A 9,468-nucleotide genomic window follows, 5' to 3' on the forward strand; every position below is an offset into this window, starting at 1 on the left:
ACAAATAAAATTATCTCTCAAGAGACAATAATTTGTCTGTGTCTTTATACATACAATAATAATATGTGTTCTATATTTTCTTTATATAGACTATTTTTTAAGACAATAATTTTGTGAAACTAATTTTGAGACACCGACTTAACGATAATATTTAAGACAATACACAAGTTTCTTTTTGTCTCAAGTTAAGACAATTGACTCAAAAATTGTCTTAAAACCCCCCTACATGTATTAGTGCTCTTGTGGACATTTAGATGGAAACATTTTCTATTAGGATTTGGGTTTTTTTTTGGATACTTGATGAATATTAGGATATCATGGGATTTGGAAATGTAAACGTAATGGGCTTGCAATGAACAGATTCAAATGTCACCAAACTCCACATCAAACGTTGTTATCAGGTTGTAAAGGGTTGAAATTCAGAACGCCAAATTTTTCCTTTTATATGGGAATGTCCTAATCATTTTTGTTGTCATCATCTTCATCATGATCATCAAAGGAATATTAAGCATGATCACCATCATCATTAGCAAGCTTATACTAATAAACATGTATTGCCATCATCATTGTCCTCCTCCTCTTCCTAATCATTTTCATTGTCATCATCATCATCATGGTCATCAAAGGAATATCATCATGATCATCATCATCATCAAAGGAATATTAAACATAAACATTGTCATCATTAGCTAGCGTATACTAATATAAATATATTGTCATCATCATTATTGTCAACACCAACATCAAAAACCTTGTTTAAGAAAATTGAATTATCCACCTCCTCCTCTTCCTCTTTTTACTAATGTTGTCATCATTGTATTTTTCATCGTCATTACCATGTCATGTTTTTAATATGAATTGATTTTATATTAAATATTTAAAAAATGACATCATCATTATTTTGATCATGGTCATTATCATCATTGTGGTTAACATCATCCATGATATCATCATCAACCAGAACTTTATTATAATAATATATTTAAAAAGATATTCAATATTTTATCGATGGTAAAAGAATTTCTTTTAAATATGAATAAAAGTAATTTATGATGTCATTTGGTTGTGGTCATCAACCCCATAAATTTAAAAAATATTAACTATTTTATCATAAAGTGATCATCAACTAGTAAAATATATTAAGTATTTTAAAAAGTTATCAAACAAACAATGTCCGTAAGGACGTTATTCAAACAACTAAATTGATTTATGACCATTTGCGCTATGTTTGTGCAAATCTTACGAGAAGTAAGAAATTATATGAAATTGGTCATTTTTATTATATTATTTTTTATTATCTAAATTATGTTTTTATTTCTATATCGTACGTGGATGAATGACACATTTGATGCTCTGTTGTAATTTATTTTTATATTGTATGTGTATGAATAACACATTCGATGTTCTGTTTTTATTTATTTTTATATCATACACGTACGAATGACACATTTGATGATGAATGATATATTCGATGAGAAGATTAAGAAATGAGATATTCGATGTGTAGATATGCTTTTTCGAATCTTTGGTTCTGCCTTTTGGGTTGACGAATGCTCTTGCAATTTTCATGAGGCTGATGGATGACATCTTGCAGACATTCACCAACTCATTTGTGGTGATATAGACATCCTGATCTTTAGCGAGAGTTGGGAAGAGCACCTCCACCACATCCGACAGGTTCTCCAAACACTGCGACAACCCAAAATATGTGCTAATTTGGAGAAATACATTTTTGGCATGACCGATGTTTAGTATCTGGGGTACATTATTGATGAACAGGGGGTGCATGTGGATCCAGCTAAGTTCCAAGTCATTCGGGATTGGCTAGCTCCAACCACTTTGACAGAGCTCCGTAGCTTTCTGGGTCTTGCCAATTTCTACTCCACATTCATGTTGGGATTCTGTCATATCATTTGGCCCTTGAGTCAAGTCACCAAGGGAGGAGCGAAAGCAAATTTTTTTTGGTCTGAATCTCAACAGAAGGCATTCACAAAGTTGAAACATTACGTCTGCTCTGTACCAGTGCTCACATTACTAGACTTACAACAACCATTTGAGATGAAGACAAATGTCTCTAACTATGCTATTGGGGCAGTCCTTACTCAACAATGACATCCAATGCCATATCACAGTGAGACACTTTCACACATATTCCAAAAGTATCCCACTTATGACAAAGTGATGTATTTCATTGTGCAGGCCTACCACCAATGGAAGCATTACAATTTAGGGAAGGAAATGGTCATCCACACAGACCACCGACACCTACAGTTCATATAGATGCAAGGGAAGTTTCAGAATGATTTCCATTAGAAGTAGTCCACATACTTGCAACAATTCCATTTGAATATCAAGTATAAGAAGGGCAACACCAATAATGTTGCAGATTGCCTCAGTGAACCACCGATCATGGTGTTAACCACCATGCTCAACTCTTGTGGGCAGGAGACTTCTAATTTTCCAATTATCTAGAAAGGTGACCAAGAATTTGTCCACACATACCAGACGCTCTTGGAGCATCAACAAGTTCGAGATTTTCACCTCCAAGATGCCCTATTATGCCACTTGGTACACTTTTGTGTTCCTTCAAGCGAGCGTGCTAAGATGATTTTGGAAGCACACTACAGTCGGGCTACTGGGCATTTTGGGGTCGAGAAAACAGTGGCAGTACTGTAGAAGTATTTCTATTCGCCAAATCTTCGACAAGATGTCGAGAATTACATTAGATACTACACTACCTGTGCCATTGCCAAACTGACCATCAAGAAGCAAGGCCTCTATACTCCGCTGCCTACCCCTAGTCGACCTTGGGAATCCATATCCATGGATTACATGTGAGGCCTTCCTTCTACTAAGCATGGAAACAACTATGTTTTTGTGGTTGTCAACAGATTCTCAAAGATGGCTATCATGGTGACCTGCAAGAAGAATATCACGACGGAAGCCACTGCTAAACTATTCTTTGAACGAGTGTGGGTACACTTTGGGATGCCAGAGTCTATCATCTTTGATCGGGACAACATATTCCTTAGTACATTTTGGTCCAGTCTCTGGTCGATGCTAAACACCAAGCTCACTAAGTCCACAACTTTCCATCCCCAAACTGATGGCCAGAGAGATGTCGTGAACAAGACGATGGTACACATTCTGTAGATGTACAACTCAAAGTATCCATGCACAAGGGATGAGAGCCTCCCCTACATCCAGAATAGTTATAACCAGGCTCTCCACAGCTCGACTGACAAAAACCCTTTTCAGGTGGGCTTGGGATTCCAGCCACTATGTCCCATTGATGTGGCCATCCATTTGCAGCTACTTTGACAGATTGGGTTCATGTATATTCGGAAACCGATAAGGCAAACAAATTCATTGAGCACATCCAACATATCTGTGAGCAGATTCACGACATTCTGGAGAAATCAAATGCGAAGTACAAGTAGCGACATGATCAACATTGGGTGCCACACAAGTTTCAAGTGCACGACAAAGTGCAATTGCATTTGCAACAGGAACGCCTCACTAGAGCCTATCAGACACTCAGACCACTCTGATATGGTCCTTACACCATTACCAAGGCTGTGGGAGACAATGCATTTGAGCTTAGCATCCCCCCATTCCTTGGCTTGCACCTAGTGTTCCATGTGGACTGCCTTTGGCCATACTTACCACCATAGCTAGACACATGAAACATTGTAGAACAACTCACACCTACAAAGTTAAATCCATATTGCATGGAACAAGCCACAACTGATTAGATCATGGACAAATATATCAAGAACACCTGACAAAAATGGACCAAATTATATCGAGTTGGCAAAGCAGTCCAACTCCTTCACCAGGGCAAGTGGTTCACAAGGGACCAATTTCAGTAGAAGTTTCCTCATCTTATGGAGGAAGTCAATGCAATGGGGACCATCACTTCCTAAAAGGGGAGGAATGATCCAGGTGGATATTGGTCGCCACCTGCCTTTTCCACTTGGACCCCCACCATTATTTCTTTTAGTTTTTAAGTTTCCTTATTTGTAAAACAATTTACTATTTTTGGTAGTTTTTCGAGTCACGAACTTCTGGAGCTCACTCAAAAGTTATAGTCCTTGGACAAATCTTTCTAACGAGGTATTGTGCACGTCAAACGGAGATCATATGCCAAAGTTACGACCCCGGGAAGTTGGTGTGCTAATTTACGCAAACGAGGCCCATAGTTTGGCACGTCATCTCCTAGGTTTAGGTTTTTGGATGTTTAACATTTTCCATTGTTTGTAATAATAAATAGGCCTTGGAGACTCATTGTAATGGAGTTCAGAGGCATGTAGCCACCATATCTCTTTTTAGAGATAAGCTACCATTGTCCAAGCTATTCTTATTTCCATTATGTTTGTAAGCATATTTCAGTATTTGATATTAATGAAATGAAGTGTTATTTGTACTACATCTTTGGATTTATGGTTATATCTATAATTTGTTGCATTCCTGTTGAAATCTGGATCAAGTAATGGAGGTGATAAATTTGTAGGTCACCAATAGATTGAGAATTGGCCTATATCATGTTGCAAGGACTTGTGTCAATTTTCCATCTTTCTTAAAACCTTCATCAGGACAGGATTGCCAATCAATTGTAGAAGTGAATGCATATACATTATTACAATGTTTTATTATCAAGGAAGCCAATTCCAATTATATATAGGAATTGAAAATGTGGAGCTAACCACTGGATATAAATTTAATTTTCCACCATTTAATGTGATTCAAGCTTTTGGATTTATGTGTTAGAGAGTAAACTCTCTTGTAGGATGGAGAAATCTTGAACGTTTTTCTTTTCCCTCATAAAATGTCATGAAATGGAGTTCCAAATGAGGATCTTGCATGTTCAAATTCAATGATATGAATGTATTTTCAACAAATATAAGTGTGTTGCCTTATTATTTTCAGGGCTGCTTTCAGAATTGTTAATTTTTGAAATTGTTTTTTCATTTAGATTTAAAATGAATTTGGTGTTAGCTTTTAAAAAATTGAAATTGTTCGTTTTTTTCCATGAAGAAAAAAGATTTAAGGTAATTAAAATCATTATTTGGGAACATTGAATGATGAAACCACCGTAAACGAACATTTAAAATGATTTTGTTTATTTTTTAAAAATATTTTTTCGTATTGTCTCTAATAGTCGGAATTATGGACATATAGTCTCTATAGAGACAATATGCTTTTAATCTCAGCTATTGTCCCTTAAGAGACAAAAATGTAATTATCTCTAAAGGGACAAAATGGAAGCATCTCTAGAGAGACAAACAAAATTGTCTCCAGAGAGACAAATAAAATTATCTCTCTCAAGAGACAATAATTTGTGTGGCTTTATACACACAATAATAATATGTGTTCTATATTGTCTTTATATAGACAATTTTTTAACACAATAATTTTGAGACACTAATTTTGAGACACGAAATTAAGGATAATATTTAAGACAATACACAAGTTTCTTTTTGTCTCAAGTTAAGACATTGGCTCGAAAATTATCTTAAATATTGTCTTAAAACCCCCCTACATGTAGTAGTGCTCTTGCGGACATTTAGATGGAAACATTTTCTATTAGGATTTGCATTTTTTTTTTGTATAGTTGATGGATATTAGGATATCATAGGATTTGGAAATGTATACATAATGGGCTTGCAACGAATAGATTCAAATGCCACCAAACTCCACATCAAACGTTGTTATCAAGTTGTAAAGGGTTGAAATTCAGAACGTCAAATTTGGCCTTTTATATGGGAATGTTCTAATCATTTTCGTTGTCATCATATTCATCATGATCATTAAAGGAATATTAAACATGATCACCATCATCATTAGCAAGCTTATACTAATAAACATGTATTGCCATCATCCTTGTCCTCCTCCTCTTCCTAATGATGATGAGTCTTTTTCTAGACTTGAAACGCCGACAACGTAAAAATGAAGACTGTGGAATATCCGAATTCAGAACCTCAAATACCACACCACAGAAATCTGCGAACCATCATTTTCATTGTCATCGTCATCATCATGATCATCAAAAAAATATCGCCGTGATCATCACGACCATCAAAGGAATATTAAACATAACCATTGTCATCATTAGCTAACTTATACTAATATAAATATATTGTCATCATCATTGTTGTCAACATCTACATCAGAAACCTTGTTTTAAGAAAACTGGATTATCCTCCTACTCTTCCTCTTTTCACTGATATTGTCATCATTGTATTTTTCATCATCATTACCATGTCATGTTTTCAATATCGATTGATTTCACATTAAATATTAAAAAAATGACGAAATCATTATTTTGATCGGGTCATTATGATCATTGTGGTCAGCATCATCCGTGATATCATCATCAACAACAACTTTACTATAATGATATATTTAAAAGGATATTCAATATTTTATCGATGGTAAAAGAATTTCTTTTAAATATGAATAAAAGTATTTTACGGTGTCATTTGGTTATCGTCATCAACCCCATCAATTTAAAAAATATCAAATGTTTTATCATAAAGTGATCATCAACTATTAAATATATTAAATATTTTAAAAGATTATCAAACAAACAACCAAACAACTAAATTAATTTATGACCGTTTGCGGTACGTTTGTGCAAATCTTACGAGAAGCAATAAATTATTTGAAATTGGTCATTTTTATTATATTATATTTTATTATCTAAATTCTGGTTTTATTTTTATATCGTACGCGGATGAATCACGCATTCGATGTTCTGCTTTTATTTATTTTTATTATCTAAATTCTGGTTTTATTTTTATAGCGTACACGGATGAATGACACATTCGATGTTCTGTTTTGTTTTATTTCTATATCGTACGCGGATGAATGACACATTCGATGTTCTGTTTTGTTTTATTTTTATATCGTACACTGATGAATGAGATATTCGAGGTGTAACAGTTTAGTTTAGTTTAGTTTTGTTTTTTTTTTTTTTTTTTTCGGGTTTTTTGGTTTTAAAAAATAAATTTAAATAACACAAATACAAATTTCATTTCAATTTTTTTTCAGTCAAATTCCAACACAAAAAAATCATACTAAAAACAACTGAAAAACCTAAATGCCACCCCGACCCACTGAACTACCCCTTCAACTGCGGTAGTTTTGTGAATTACATATTGACGGCTTTAGAGAGAAGAGGAGAGCAGCTTCCTTTCCAAACATAGAGCGAGTGCACTACTTACAAAGGGTGTGCCCGATATGGCTTTTCATAGTTTGCCTCTGTCTCTAGCTTTGCCTGTGCCTGCATTAACATTAACAGTAGGCATTCTTTGTATGTTCTCCTCTTTCCTCTTCATACGGTTATTGCACCAGAGAAGGCTTAGTGCCACATTGCCACCAGGCCCCCGTGCGTGGCCCATCATCGGAAATCTGCACCAATTGAAACTGCCTGTTCACCGTAATCTTAAAGCCCTTGCTGACAAATATGGTCCCATTTTGTTTATCCGCTTGGGCTCCGTCCCTGCAGTCGTAGTTTCTTCTTCAGCGGCAGCAAAACAGTTTCTCAAAACTCATGATTTGATCTTTGCCAGCCGACCACCAACCGCTGCTGGGAGATTACTGTTCGATTGCAAAGATGTGGGGTTCTCTCCGTACGGAGATCACTGGAGGAAAATGAGAAAAATATGCGTATTAGAACTCCTGACTGCCAAAAGAATCGAGACCTTCAGGCACGTGCGAGAGGAAGAGGTGTCTGCCATGATCCAATCAATATGGGAGGAGAGTAAGAGCGGAATACTGAGCGTGAATGTGAGCAAGGCCGTCACTACTGTCAACTCCAATATAATTTTGCGGATACTGGCGGGGAGGAAATTTAGTGACGATGATTTGGGTGGCGAATTCAAAGGGTTCAAGGATCTGATGGTAGAGATGACAGCTGCGGTTGGAGAGTTCAATATTGGAGACTTCATTCCGTATGTGGATTGGCTTGATTTGCAAGGTATCAATCAACGCCTCAAGAAGCTCCGTAAAACATTCGATGGATTCGCCGAGAGAATGATAAACGAGCATGTTAATCTCAATCATTTCAATTTCCAGAAAGGCGCAGACGCAGAGCCTCGCGTTCAAGACTTCGTGGATGTGCTGCTCCGAATGGCTGAGACGGACACCAATATCACACGGGAAACCATCAAGACCCTTGTGATTGTATATATCTTGGGATTCTGCTTTTTTATATTATTTGGCATCCTCATTCTTGAACTTCAGTCCATCATCATTTTGCATTAATTGGATTTGTATGTGTATGTGTGTAGGACATGTTCGTGGGTGGCGTGGCGTCGACATCCAGTACGTTTGAATGGGCAATTAGTGAGCTGCTCAGACATCCCAATGCAATGACGAGATTGCAGGAAGAAATTGAATCAGTCGTTGGCAAACATGGTAGGGTAAAGGAGTCGGATTTGGCAAGCATGAAATACCTCCACTGTGTGGTGAAAGAGACTCTCCGATTATACCCAGCCGCGCCGCTAGGTCTGCCTCACGAATCTTTAGAGGCTGTGACGGTAGGAGGATTCTACATACCGAAGAAAACAAGAGTAATGGTAAATTTGTGGGCTATAGGAAGGGATCCCAATGTATGGGGGGAATATGCTTCCAAATTCAATCCGGAGCGATTCATGGAAAGCGGAAAATTCAGTTTGGCCGATCAATCAGACTTCAGCATGATACCGTTTGGGGCAGGAAGGAGAGGATGCCCAGGGGTTTCCATGGCTATTCCGACTATTGAACTTGCATTGGCTCAGTTGGTGCACAGTTTCGATTGGAGAGTTGAAGGCGATCCCTCCCGGCTGGATATGAGGGAATCGTACGGAACAACGATTGCAAGACAAGTTCCGCTGTGTGGTTATCCAACGTTGAGGAGGGCCAGCTTTCCACCATAAACGGAACCGTAGGAGACAAAGGCACTGTTTCTCTTTATTTGCAAGAGTTTTCCACGCACGATTTCACTTCTGTCTACAGGATTTGCTACATCTAATTATGTCTGGGTAGGAATAAATGCCATATTCTCCACGGCTGATCGAAATCCTATATTTGTCCGTATTATTTCGAAAATTACTTTGGAATATACAAGTGCACAATCATTTTACAATTTCTTAGTGTGGTATGAAGGTCCACTTTATTTATATAAGTATAGATTTATTCTATTGTGGATTTAGCATGAGTTGAGATCAAATTCGATCAAATTTCGTGATGTATAGATATATTTAAACTATAAAAAATAATGTATAGTTCTTTATTGTTAAATTTATATTTTTGAATATTATATAGAGTATAAATAAAATCAAATAGAAAATTTAACCAAATAAACTTATTTAACCAAATAAACTTATTTTTTTAATGATATTTTCATAATTATTTTCAATATATATATATATATATATTTATTTGACATTAAAATATTTTATATAACATGTACATGATATTTGT

The 9,468-nt window shown here is 36.2% G+C and overlaps 1 pseudogene; it reads left to right on the forward strand.

Moving 5' to 3' along the window:
• Window positions 1–7,242: 7,242 nt before the first annotated feature.
• Window positions 7,243–8,994, forward strand: LOC149252101 (cytochrome P450 750A1 pseudogene; annotated as a pseudogene).
• Window positions 8,995–9,468: the final 474 nt, after the last annotated feature.

This window comes from Pinus tabuliformis, chromosome 7 (genome assembly GCF_031772625.1).
Source record: "Pinus tabuliformis cultivar Carrire ecotype Pingquan chromosome 7, CPIR1, whole genome shotgun sequence".
In the NCBI taxonomy this organism is placed as follows: Eukaryota; Viridiplantae; Streptophyta; class Pinopsida; order Pinales; family Pinaceae; genus Pinus; species Pinus tabuliformis.